General features: G+C 38.1%; 1 long non-coding RNA gene across 2 annotated transcripts; it reads right to left on the reverse strand.

The window, feature by feature from the left end:
* Window positions 1–3,427: 3,427 nt before the first annotated feature.
* LOC111816432 lies at window positions 3,428–7,236 on the reverse strand. 2 transcript variants are annotated; one of them, XR_002820835.1, is made up of 3 exons: window positions 7,143–7,236; window positions 5,605–5,810; window positions 3,428–4,194 (listed from the first exon to the last, which is right to left on the reverse strand). It is a non-coding gene; the product is annotated as an uncharacterized LOC111816432 (long non-coding RNA). The 2 variants fall into 2 exon arrangements; XR_002820834.1 differs by having other exon boundaries at window positions 5,605–6,005.
* Between the last annotated feature and the right edge of the window lie 6,293 nt (window positions 7,237–13,529).

Consider the following 13,529-nt stretch of genomic DNA (forward strand, 5'->3'; position numbering starts at 1 on the left):
AATGAAAGACAGGTCAGATAGCTCAGCAGACTAAACACCTGCTTAGGCAGAGCACAGCGGCTGGGGTTCGATCCCCAGCATGCTGTGCTGACCCCACCCCTGGGGCATGCTGAGACTGATATGGTGGCGCGTGCCTGTAATCCCAGTGCTTGGGAGGCTGAAAACAGGAGAATCACTACAAGTCCAGTCTACGTATTGAGACCCTATAGACACTGTACTAAATACATAAAAAAGATACCAAAAAAAAAGAATGAAAGACAGTTCATACTACTTATCTCCCAAGAATGAATTCTAAGTGCATTAGAAGAATGAGTGAAAGCCAACAAGTTAGGTAACATGGGTGATAAATCTGTGAAAGACACAAAGTGTTGCAACTGACTCAGGAAGAAGGAGAGAAGCTGAACAGACCTGTAAGAGCAAAGAAAGAGATTGAATTAGTAATTTTTAAAAACTTCTTATAAAAGCCCAAACCCAATGTCTTCACTTCTGAATGCTTGCATCTAAAGAATAGGAACTTATCAATTGCTATTCTTTAAGTTTTAATTTTAATTTTAATCTATAACAATTGATTAAACAAAGGAAAGAATACTGACCAACACATTTTACCAGCCCAGTATTATCATAAGATTGAAATATATCACAAAGAAAGAGACCAATATTTCCTACGAATATAAACGCAAAAATCACCAATAAAAATATCAAACTGAATCCAAAATTATATAAGAAAGTATTACTGGGCTAGTAGGGGTGGGAAGATAGCTCCAGTGGTATAACACTCACCTAGGATACATAAGACCCTCAATTCAATCCCCAGCACCAAAAAAGTAAAAATAAACAAACAGAACAGGGTTTATCCCAGGAAAGTAAGGTTAATTTAATATCAAAAAATTACCTTAAGGGGCCTGGGGAGATGGCTTAGTGGAATAAGTGCTTCCCTGGCAAGCACAAAGGCCTGAGTTCAATCCCCAGTTCAAAAAAAAAAAAAAAAATTACCTTAAGGGGACCGGGGAGATAGCTCAGTAGAATAAGTGCTTGCCTGGCAAGTGCAAAGTCCTAAATTTAATCCCCGGTACTGGGAAAAAAAAAAAAAAAAACTAAACTCCTCAATATGCTATATCAGTAAAGTAACAAAAATCTCATGATCACTTCAACAAAGACACATAAAAGTGTTTAATAATACCTAGCCACTGTGCATAACAAAATATTCAAAAGTAGAATAGAAAAGAATTTCTCAAACTAGATAAAGACGATGGACTAATGCTAAGCTTAATGGTGGGAAACTATGCTTTCCACTAAATATAATAAAGGAGCAAACATAGATGTCCATTCCCATAATGTTAAGCATTATAGTGGAGGATGTAGCCAGGGCAATTAGGAAAGAAAAGGGAATGACATTTGGTCTAGAAAGAAAGAAAAGAAAAATGTTACTTGCCTATCTTCTCCTAAAAGTGGTTCACCGATTAAATCTTACGTATTTTGGGTTGCTCACCTCTCCTGGAGCTGGATTCCAAGTTCTTCTCATCTTAAACAAAAAACTGCATGCAATGAGCAAAAAGCAGTGGCAAAGTTTATTTGAAAAAGTGCAAGAGAAGAGGGAAAGAGAAACTAGGTCTACAGAGTGAACTTGGGCTGGGTAAAAGAGGAAAAAGCAAGGTATACCCTGGAGGATGCAGGGCACACTGTCATGAGGAAAGCCACAATAACAAACTCTTTTTGTGTCTGTATCTTTTTTTTTAGTATTTTTTGCAAATTTTATTTTATTTGAAACAACAAAAGCAAGAACAAAAATCAGAAACAGGGTAACATAGAATACAATATATTACAGCTTTTCAAACCAATAACAAGCTAATTAACAATGGTTGACATATTATCTATTCTATTATCTAATTTATTTATATTTTTATTAATTTTATTGAGAAACATATAGCAATGAGACAGTTTCAGAACCAATTAGGACAGTTTCAATAATTAATACATTGCATATTGTCGTCTTTGTAGTGGTTATTCATACAAGATGCAAACATGATATCCTGTCCAAACACTATTGTACAAATCTTTCTTCTCATTGAATTAAGAGAACATCTGTGTCTTTTTATACTGTCCAAGTCTGAAGGAATCCCATGAGAACTCTACACATGAGTCCCACAGTGCTGGAATCCCAGGTCTAGGCCATCCTACTGAAAACCCATTCAAGCTCTTGGAGACATCCACACACAGGGCTATGAGACTGTTATGCACATGTGTGCCCAGATCTTGTAATTAACAGTAATGCCTACTTCCCCAGCCAGTATTGGCATACCCTAATCTCCTATTTCAAAAGTATCTGTGACTACAGATGATGTAAAAAATTCTGAGGATTCCCCCCAAAAATATTATAATTAAGAAACAAGTTCGCAAGTTTATAGGATATAAAAATAAGTAACAATTGTATTTGTGCATACTAACAAAAATCTGACTGAAATTAAAATGATTTCATTTATAATAGCATCAAAAGGTATAATACTTTTATTTTTATATTTTTATTGAAAAAGAAATAGCATTGAGACACTTTCAAAACAGGTTAGTGTGACAGTCACAATAATTAATACATTACATATTGTCTTCATAGTTGTTATTCGTAGTACAAATCTTTCTTTTCATTGAACTAAGAGAAAGGTGTATATCCTATTTCATATATAAAGAGATATATATTCAAAAATACAATATTTAGAAATATATGTAATAAAAATGTAAAGCTTGTGTTCTGAAAGCTATGAAACATTGTGGAAAGAAATTAAAGAAAAATAAATGGAATGAAATACCATTCTTTTTTTTCAGTTTTATTGATACACAGATAGTAATGAGACAGTTTCAAATCAAATTGGAAGTACAGTTTCAACAAATAATACACTGCATATATTCTTCTTAGTGGTTAATTGCTGTACAAGATGCGGACTTGTGATCCTATCCACAAACACCACTAGAACAAATCATTCCATTCATTAAGACAATGCAACTATATATCCATCCCAACCACTCTGAATACACAGATACAAAATGGACATTCATTGGCATACCCCATTTTTTCTAAGTTCCGTTATTGAATATTATAGGTGTGTAAACTCAGCAAAATATTCTAAAAGAGTACAGAAGCCCATAATAGCATTGGGTCTTCTGTTTAACTGGCAATGTCAGAAATTATTGACCTGAGCCCCCCACAGCTCAACATAACAACATGGCTCCACTTCCTATACTTCATCTTCATACTTTTCTACTGGATGGTTAAGACCAAGGTAAAGCAGAACCTATGCAACAAGAGTTGTAGCTTTTTGGTCTGAGAAGGTCAGTGAAATGCCCTCAGGATTTATCCTGAGATCCTGTACCTCAGATTGTAGAAACTTTGTCAGTGCAGCCATGTAGATGAGTCACGGCCATTGCTGAAATACCATTCTGATAGATTTAAAGATTTCAAGGTTATAATGAATCCTCAAATTGGTCTACAGATTCAATACAATCTGTATCGCAATTTCATACAGCTTTTTTATGGAAATTGACAAACTTGCTAAAACTCATACTGAAATGAAGAGAGTAAGACAAATCATATTCATAATCTTTAGAAGGTCATCATTGTCAATTTATAGACAAATATAAATCAGTGAAACCAAATTAAGAGTCTGAAAACAAGCCATCTTTAAATCTAGTTAATTTTTAAAATGATGCCAAAATGATTAGATGAAAAAAAACACGCTGGAATAAATGATGTCCATGTGCAAAAAATTAAAGTTGGACCTCATCTTCATACCACACATAAAGATTAGTTCCAGATGAGCATGTACATAAATGTAAGAGGTAAAACTAGATAACTCTTGGAAGACTGCACCAAAGTAGATCTTTATGACCTTGTATTATGGTAAATCCTTCTTATATACTATGCCAAAGCACAAATGACAGAATAAAATGTATAAATTGAACTTTATGAGAGTCTACTACAGAACTACTAGGATGGCTATAACCAACAGGACAATTACAAATGATTGTGACGACATGGAGAAATTGGAACTCTGGTACGCTGCAGCTTGGATTCTAAAATACTATAGCTGTTTTGGAAAACACCTTCGCAGTTCTTCAAAATGTTATGTTTAGGGGCCGGGGAGATAGCTCAGTAGAATAAGCACTTCCCTGGCAAGCGCAAGGGTCTGAGTTCAATCCCCAGTTCTGAGAAAAAAAAAAAAAGTTAAATTTACAGTTACTGTATGCCCAACACATTTCACTCCTAGGTATATAATTGGGGACCAAAAAGATATCAACCCCTAAATTTGAACTAAAATGTTTATATCAGCATTATTCAAAATAGCTAGAATTTGGAAATAACCCACATTCTATCAACTAAAAGATAAAGAAAATGTGGCATACTTGTATAATAAAATGTTATTTGGCAATAAAAAAGTAAATTCTATAATATGAAAAAACTTGCAAACAAACTAAATGAAAAATTCAATCACCAAAGACTATATATTGTATGATTTTATTTGGAAGAAATGACCAGAACAGCCAAAGCTATAAGAATAAGTGAATTATTGTTTTTACAGAATATGGTGTAGGGTGGAGGGGATTGGGTAGTAACTGCTAATAGCTATGGGCTTTCTTTTCTATCGTGCTCTAATGTTAGATTGAGCTGTACAACACTGTGAATATACTAAAAACTATAGAATTTTATATATGTCAAGTTGGTGAGCTATGTAAGTTATTTGTCAAGCTGCTAAATAAAATGACTCACCATTCAATTATTGTAGATGTAAACAAAGGTATTGCCTGAACTCTAAGGACATATGCCTAAGAAATTAGGAAGTCACTGGAAAGATGAAGTGTATTACAGATGAACCAGGCAGAACAAAAGATGTCTATCCCTGTTTTATGTTGCACGGATAGGCTTCTATCTCCTAGGTATGATTATCCTAGCTAGATGAAGATAAACATGATTTGTTTAAGCAATAAATCTTTTTCGCAGTCCTAGAAACACTGATTTCATAACCCCCACCAGGGAGGACTACACAAGACAGATTTATGTATGTCAGAAAAACAAATGCCTGAGCACTTTTATTTGGACAAAATAACAAATTCTTGTGATTTTTTTGGTGTATCTTTGGACTTTAGTTTTTTGTTTTTTTGGTGTTTTTTTTTTTTTTTTTTTTTTTTTTTTTTTTTTTTTTTTTTGCGGAACCAGGGATTGAACTCAGGCACTTGCGCTTGGCAGGGAAGTCCATGTTCCACTGAGCTATCTCCCCAGCCCCTGGACTTTAGTTTTCAAGAAACATTAACCAACTAAGGTTAAGCAACTAAGCTTAATTTCACCCTATGAATGTCAAAAAAGGAGCAGTTTGTATTCTCATTTTACTGCTGGAAATTTTAATTTAGTTATTTAATCTCATTGCAGAACCTATCAGGAACAAATTTAAACAATTAGTCTGCAATAACTTAGAATGGGAATGAGGCTGGGAAAGTAATTATTCAGCTTTGGTCACAGAACAGCCCAAGAATTGATTTAATTAATGCACTTTCTAATCCATTTTAGATTTTTCTTGGGTCAAAATCAATATTGACCTCTGTTGATTAAAAATAACTCACATAAAATGGTTGTTGAATGATGTACTGAAAGATAGTAGCAAGACAGTCCCACGCTGTACCTTCCCACTGTAGTCTCAAGAGGATGCCTATGTATGTGATTGGCTGACCTTGCTCAATGAATCAAGTGAAGAAAATGTTGCTGAATGTTGGGTGTTATCCTCCTGTTTCATGAAAGTTCTTCAATGTAGCAGTTACTTCTTCTCTCTCTGAAAGTTACATTTAGGTCAAAGGGCTGGGCTCCTACAGCTCAATCTCCTCTCATATCTGTTGCCAATAAGACCATGTGCTGTGGTTGATTTGGGTTCTGCAGCCAACCTTGCAGCAAAACCAGGCAGAACTAAAGGAGTCTATACCTGTTTTATGGTGTATGGATAAGACTCTATCTCCTGAGTATGATTATCCTAGATAGATGAAGATAAACATCATTTGTTTAAGCAATAAATCCCTTTGGCAGTCCTAGAAATATTAACTTCATAACCAAAACCTGTCCTACAGTTGGAAGCTAGGTTTTTTTTTATGCTTATTGGGTAGATAATTGTGCTTCATTCTGGGGTTCAGAACTAGAAAACCCATTACTGTGGGTCCCACCTGTGTATCCCATGTTTCAACTTAGACTTTTACAATCATAAAAGGAGTATTTTGATCTCTACTGTGTCCTTGAAGACACGCTATTGCCTGGAGTCCTCAAACTGCTACAAGTAGCTGAAGTCTATCAGCTGAAAGTATCTCAAGTCAGGGTAGACCTATTTATTTCAGAAGCTGTTGATTCACTGCTTTCAGCTGTGTGATTTCCAGTTTGTTCTGTGTTAGTGTCCTCTGCACTTGTTACAGGTGGGCTTGGGTTCTGAGGTTGCATTTTGTTCGTCATTTTGTGTAGCACTGTCCTCTGCCCTTTGTTGTAGATCTTTGCTGTAGTTATAACCTTCACACGTACTGAAGTTCAGGTGGAGCTCTACAGAGTTTGGACTTATCCAGCTGCATCTGGCTTAGGTCTGGCTGCTGTGCTCAGCTCCTTCCCGCTGCGGACCTGGGCTAGGACTAGGTCTCAGGGTAGACCTATTTATAAGACAATCCTTGGTTTAAGTCTAGAAAAGTTATTCAGATTGTAACTATCAACAAAGATAGCACCACAGAAAGGCACACACCTTCATGAGACTCTGAAAAGTAGGTATAGCTAGAATCAAGCATGAAAGCAATAAAGCAAAATGGGTATGCAGGGACCAGGACATAGGAGCTGCATCATTGGGAAGAAGGGGTGAAGAGAAAGGGAGAGATTGAGAGAGGGAGGGAGGGATTGAGGGAAAAAGTAAAACTCATTGGGAAGAATGTGGTTTAGCTAATCAGATTCAGTTAAAAGCTGAGAAGCAAGTTGGGCAAATATGGGAAATAGGATGGTTCTCCAGATCTCAGCAACAGGAACTCAAGCAGAGTCTCTTCAGGACCTTGCCTCAGGAATCACTCAGTGCCACTCACCTACATCCTTAATGCACTTAAGAGATGCCAGCTCCCAGAAGAGACTTGCTGACTATGTGTTTTACCTCATATAGAGGGAATGTCAGGGAGGTCATTTGTGACAGTGCTGCTAGGATCACACGGAAAGAGGGACAGCTCCCCAGAGGAAGAACTGGATGCTGTCACTTGAAGAGGAGGAAATAATGCTGTGTAAGAGAAAATGGCAAGTGTCCATACAATAGTTTCAGATCCTGGCAGAGAGTTTAGAATGTAGCCACCATCTAGTTGGTTCCTATGTACACAAATCAAGTGTTTCCCAACAGTGTCTCCCATGGAACTGTGCATGAGATGGTCCAAAGATTAAATTATGTTTGAGAACATGATGTACAATGTTGATCCCCTAAGAGAATTATGGATATTTTCAGAAGAAAGTCTGAATTCTTCCATAAAGAAACTTGTCTTTCTTTAATTCATTATCTCTAAACTTACATTTTTGTTTAAAAAACAACTATCTGTAATACCCCACAAAACTTATGTGAAACACTCTTGAGAAGGGTTTCACCATCTCATTTAATTTTCATAGCAGCTCTGGAAGCAAAAGCAAAATGCAAATTTATTTAAAATGTTAACCATAAATACCACTAATCTTTCTGACCTCTTCAGTAGGTCACACACACACTGTGTGCACCATACCATATCCCCACCCCAGCCATGAGCAACACCTGGGAGGTGCGGAGAGGAATCCAAGAGGAGTTCTGTGTTTTGTACCTTCCTAACATCACTCCATCAGCAACATGGAATGTGTTGGGTCTAGCAGGAGTGTGTGGGGTAGGAGTGAGGAAAATAAGAAAACCAGGGTAGCAGTTTCTGTGGCAATTAGGAGATAGGATAGTGTGGACCTGAACTCAGGCACTGCAGAGATGGAAAAGAAAGGACTAGTTTGAAATGTAAACATCAGTATAAGCAACATCTGTTTACTTATGGGATGTAAGGGATAGGGGAAGGTTCCTAGGTTTCCAGCTTGGTTAACTGCTTACTGATGGTAGCATATGCATAAGGAATTCACATAATTATAAATTTATCCGGAGTTAAGACATCATTCTGGAAAAAAAATCAAATTACTAACATTCCTCACCTCTAAGAAAAGTTTTTAAGTTTTAGACAAATTCTAGTAAGTTCATGTTTAATCTATCCCATTTTAAGCGAGATATTGTGCTGGTATTTCTGTAAATAATATATAAAGGCTATCAGGGAATTTTAAACAATGTAAAACCTAACTGTTAGATACTCAGCTCAGATTGTCTGTGGTAGTTATCTCCCTACATAATCAAGCACCCCAAAATTCAGGGGCTTAAAATATCAGCCTGGATGGAGGGATATGGTGTTAGTTCCCCTCCCTGCCCTGGGCTTCCCCACAGCACAGGAGCAGGGTGCTAAGGGAGAGTGACCCAACAGCAGAATTGCCTTTCAGGACATAGCCTTGAAAGTTAGGTAGCATTCCCTTTTGCTTGAGGCAGTCATAATGACCCACCCAAATCAAGAGAAAAGGACTGCTGTCATTTGAATATGGAGAGTCTCCTAAAGGTACACATAGTAAAAATTTGCTCCCCATCATTTGGGAAGGGGCAGAACCTTTTAAGAGGTGGGACCTAGTGGGAGGATTTGGGGACATTGGGTGGGTTTCCTGGAAGGAACTAATTTCTTTCCAGCTCCTTTTTCTGAAGTGAAAATTTCCTGGCCACAAAGTGGGTGATTTTGCTTTGCTACATGCTCTTGCCGTGATGTGCCGCCACAGGCCTGAAACAACGGCCAACTGATCAGGAACTGAAACCTCTGAAATCATAAGCCAAAAAAAAGTTTATTCTTCACAAAGGTGGTCGTCAAAAACATAACTACCACCTCTTGATGGATAAGAGGCAAAGTGGAAGAACAAAAAGAATGGGAAGTATTGTTGCAGTCAGTTTTGTACTCAGGACTCATGAAGCCTGAGACAGAAGGATCACAAATTTTAGCCCAGCCTACTCGACTTTGTGAGGCAATAAGACTATCTCAAAAATGAAAAATAAAATGAAATAGGGCTGGGGATATAGTTCAGTGGTTTAAGAGCCTCCTTGGCAAGCACAACGAGGTTTGAACTTTGATACCCAGGTTCAAACCTCAGTATCAAAAAAGAAAAAAGAACTTGCAATGTATTTCAGTGGTCTTGGGATCAATTCCCAGTAATAAAGAAAAAAAAAATCTCACTAGGTATAGCTTTTATTCTTCTAAATCTCACAGTATTCCTCAAGTTACAAATTGTAAAACTAAAAGAAGATCTTGATATTTTTGGGCAAAACAGCCAATTCTTTTTTTTTTTTTTTTCCTGCAAAGCTTTATTCCAGAGGGGCTCAGTCCTTCTTGGCAGCTGCCTTCCTCATGGCAGCCAGCACATTGCTCAGCTCCTCACGCTTCCTTTAGGCATGGGCATGCTTCTTCACCCTTCACCTTGAAGAACTTGATCAGCTCCATGGCACCGCTTGTAGGGGGACAAAGCCGCACACCTCCCGGATCGTGTCCCACACGAACTTGGTGTGTTTGGTGAGGCATCCGTGATAGCAGCTGTGCCTCGGTTTGCTCTCATTCTTAGTCACCTTGTGGCCCTTGTTGAGGTCCAAGGCCTTGGGACAGCCAAAGGGCCATAGCTACTATTCTCTGATGGTTGCTGTGGCGGAAGGACCAGTACCCCGCGGAACTGTGGGAAATCTAAAACAGCTAACTCTCATTTAGCCAACTGATGGATTATAAGATACTATACAATGTTAAATAATGGTATCATCCAAATGTTGCATTCCAGGACCAGCAAAATAGCTCAGTGGTCTAAAGGGCAAAGGCGGCCTCAGCTGGCCACAAAACAAAACCAAAAAAACAAATGTCACATTCCAGACCAATATGGGCAGTAAAGTAAAATGGGAATATGATTTATTAATTCTGCAAGTCAAATTATTATTAGATGAATATGATTTGGCAATACCTGTAATATTTTCTTTTTTGTAACTAAAGCTACAAATCTGGAAAATGTATTTTTTTCCCAAAAAATTCCTTTTAATATCTTGAATTCTCTTCAAGAACACTAACAATAAAATATATGAAAATATAGAATTTGGAAAAATGGAACAGAATAATTAAGCCATAGGAAAAAACTAAGATATGGGAAGTTGGAATTTTAAATTTCATAAACAAGAAAAAATATTTCTTGTACCATTTAGGAACCAAAAGCCATCATTGGAACAACAAAATTTCTTTAGACTATAGCAAATACCAAAGCTCATATTACAAGAGCAAACCACACCAAGGACCTAGAGGCAGATTTATTTACATCGGTGGGCGCTGATCAGTATTGTTTTCTGGTATTCTTACTTCCAGCCACATGTACAGCTTCCAACAACAAGCAGTTCCTGGTGTGCCCAGCGTAGACCATCCTTATTCTGATCCTCTGACTTTTGTGTTTGGCAGTTTGGGGTTTTATGTTATTTTTTCTGAATGGAACTCTAATTCTTTCTAAGGAACTCCAATTACTTTTGCTGTTTTGCTGGCACAACGGGATTACATGGATGGGACAATGGAAAGAAAGCTGGGTGGAAGGCATAAAGCATATGTAACGGCAAAGGCACATGCTCAAGACAGGTGCGGCAGCCATATCCCCAGAGGTCTCCCCTGTGGATAATGCTGGCTGTGAAGAGTGCATAACTGCCTCACATATGAGAGAATCTGTTCACAATTCTCACAATTTTAAGACATTTCAAAAAATATATATGCAAACACAAGTGTACTTTTTTTTTTTTTTTTTTTTTTTTTTTGCGGAACCAGAGATTGAACTCAGGCCCTTGTGCTTGCCAGGGAAGCACTTATTCCACTGAGCCATCTCCCCGGCCCCAAATATACATGTTTTATAAGTCAAGCTTGATATGTTGTCACAAACTAAGAATCTCAAGGAAGTTTCTTATGTCTTCAACTGTATTGTTCTGGAAACTGATGCCAGGTTTGCCTGTTAAAACAGACAACCTCAATGCATCCATGACTGTTGTGAAACTAGTATTTTGCAAGCTCATACCTCAGCTGGCCAGGCTTCAAGCGTATACTGGACCCTTCCCAGTTTTTCCTGCCCCTATCACTTCTCTCTCTCCTCTGAGCTCCTGTTTATCCTGGACCACACCCTTTAATCAGTGGCTAATTGCCTCACACCTACTCCGTTCCCACTGCAATTATTTTGAAAGCATGTATTGCTTACTATTTAATTGAAAAGCTACTTTAAGATGTATCATTTAAAATATCTGTATTCCTTAATATTACTACAAGCAGGAGAACTAGATTGGATTTTTTATCAGAAAATAACTACACAATTAAATCCAGAAGCACAATACCCAAATCATTAATATTCCAAAGCAAAGGTCCAAATATTTTGATAGTTTGTATGTCATAAGATAACCAATTTATTCATGTAACCAAAGATCTTTATAAATCCTTATAAATTTATCTTTATAAACTATTCTTATAGTTTATTGGAAAGATATTTTAGAATATTTCCCAAATTGCAAACATGTAGTAGGGCCTCTTGAGGACAAGAACTGACCAGTTGTCCTTGAAGTCACTGTGCTCTTACTGGCCTGTGTAGCCAGGGGTTCCTTTTACATGTTTTACTTAGACAATATTCTAACTACTTGTGCTCACCAAGTTAGCGAATAAAGGAAGTCTTCAAGTCCAGCAAGACTGTGAAGAGACAGGCCCGACTATACACAGTACTGCTCAGAGTGTAAACCTGCAACCATCCCAAAGCCACAAATTCTCAGTAGTACTGTACTTATTAAGAATCTTTACATTCTTATGCCCAGTAATTCCATTTCCATTTGATGAAAAATACATGATGATAAATGTGCATAAACCAAGATGAATATAGTTTCACAAATATATTGTAAAAATAAATTGTAAAATAAAAATGCCAGTAAAAATTAATGTTTAATCTAACATTATTTACTATGTGGTGATGATATCTTAAATTTTATTTTAAATAAAAAGAACCAAAATTCCAAAACAATGATAGAAGGGTAACAATGGTTAAGGCCTTGCATATAGTTATCTTTAAATTTCTCATAGTATAAGATATCAGCATTTAATTGTCCAAACAATATTAGCACATACCTTCAACGAACTAAGAAAAATTAGTCGTATATCTTATCTATCTTTTATACATATATTTTTTTCCTTTTGCTTTTCCCCTTATTCTTTTCTCCAATCCCCTGACCCAATTTCTCTTTTTTGTTTCTTCCCATTTTACAATTATTTATTGTACGTTTTAACATTACATATATAGACTAAACAGGGAAACAACAGGGAAAATGTTAAACTGTGGTTACGTTTCCAAGTGGACATTAGGCAGAAAAAATAATAAAGCTAATGAACAAATTTTAGGCATTGAAAATACTTAGCAGGTAAGTTGTACAAGGCAGTACGCAAGGCTTTTTGTTCAATTACTAAATTTTACAGGCATGCAAGATGAACTATTATTTGATGGGATTATTAGCTATTTCTTTTGTATTTGTTTTCTGTATTTCCTACAGCAAACTATTACTTATACAACTTGTTTTTGAAAAATACTCTTTTTCAGTATTTTAGAAAAGTAGTTGTTCAAAGTCTTAATTATAATGTTCTCTGGTAATTTAAAAATCACAAGAGCTTTACCAAATTGTGAATTGTGACATCCTCTTTCCCCGTGCACTTTCGTCGCAAATCATCTCCCACGATCTCGATTTCGTCTTTAAAGGTGAGCATTTCTAGATTATTACTCCCAGGGAGGCTATATTATCAATGTTCCTCACTACAGAGCACACTACAATCCCTTGGATTAATAGTAAAAGCGACCAGTATCGTTGATTTCATCTGGACGTAGTCCTACCACACCGTGCAGGCAGCTAACAAGTACCACGGAGCCGAGGAACTTTCTCTAGACCATTTCCACAGGCGGGCAGCCGGGGAGCCTCGCACCTGCACGCCGCAGTCCGCCGGGCCCCGGAGACCCAAGGGTGCCCTCGGGGCTGTGGGCGGCACCGCAGGGTGGGGCGCCGAGAGCGCGCCGGGAAACCCGAGACCACAGGCGGAGCCCAGGACCCCGCGCCGCCGCCGCCGCCGCCGCCGCCGCCGCCGCTGCGGAAGACGGCTGGAAAGTGCGGCTCGCGGGCAGGCGGCGACCGCGCAGGGGCACTACGGCACGGCAAGGGCGGACCTTCAAATAAATGTTAGGCCGCGAAGAGTGTCGACGCCATGCCCCTACCCCTTTTATAAAAGCCATTTGTGGCATTCACTAGGCCTTGGGACTTCACCTTCCCAGACCAAACCAAACCAAACCGAAAGTCCTGAAAACCGCGCCCGGCGCTCTCCGACGGCCGGCAGGGCGGAGCGCGGCGGGGTCGGACCGAGGGGCGGGGTGCGGCGGGGCGGGG

This window comes from Octodon degus, unplaced genomic scaffold (genome assembly GCF_000260255.1).
Source record: "Octodon degus isolate 3935 unplaced genomic scaffold, OctDeg1.0 scaffold00032, whole genome shotgun sequence".
NCBI lineage: Eukaryota > Metazoa > Chordata > Mammalia > Rodentia > Octodontidae > Octodon > Octodon degus.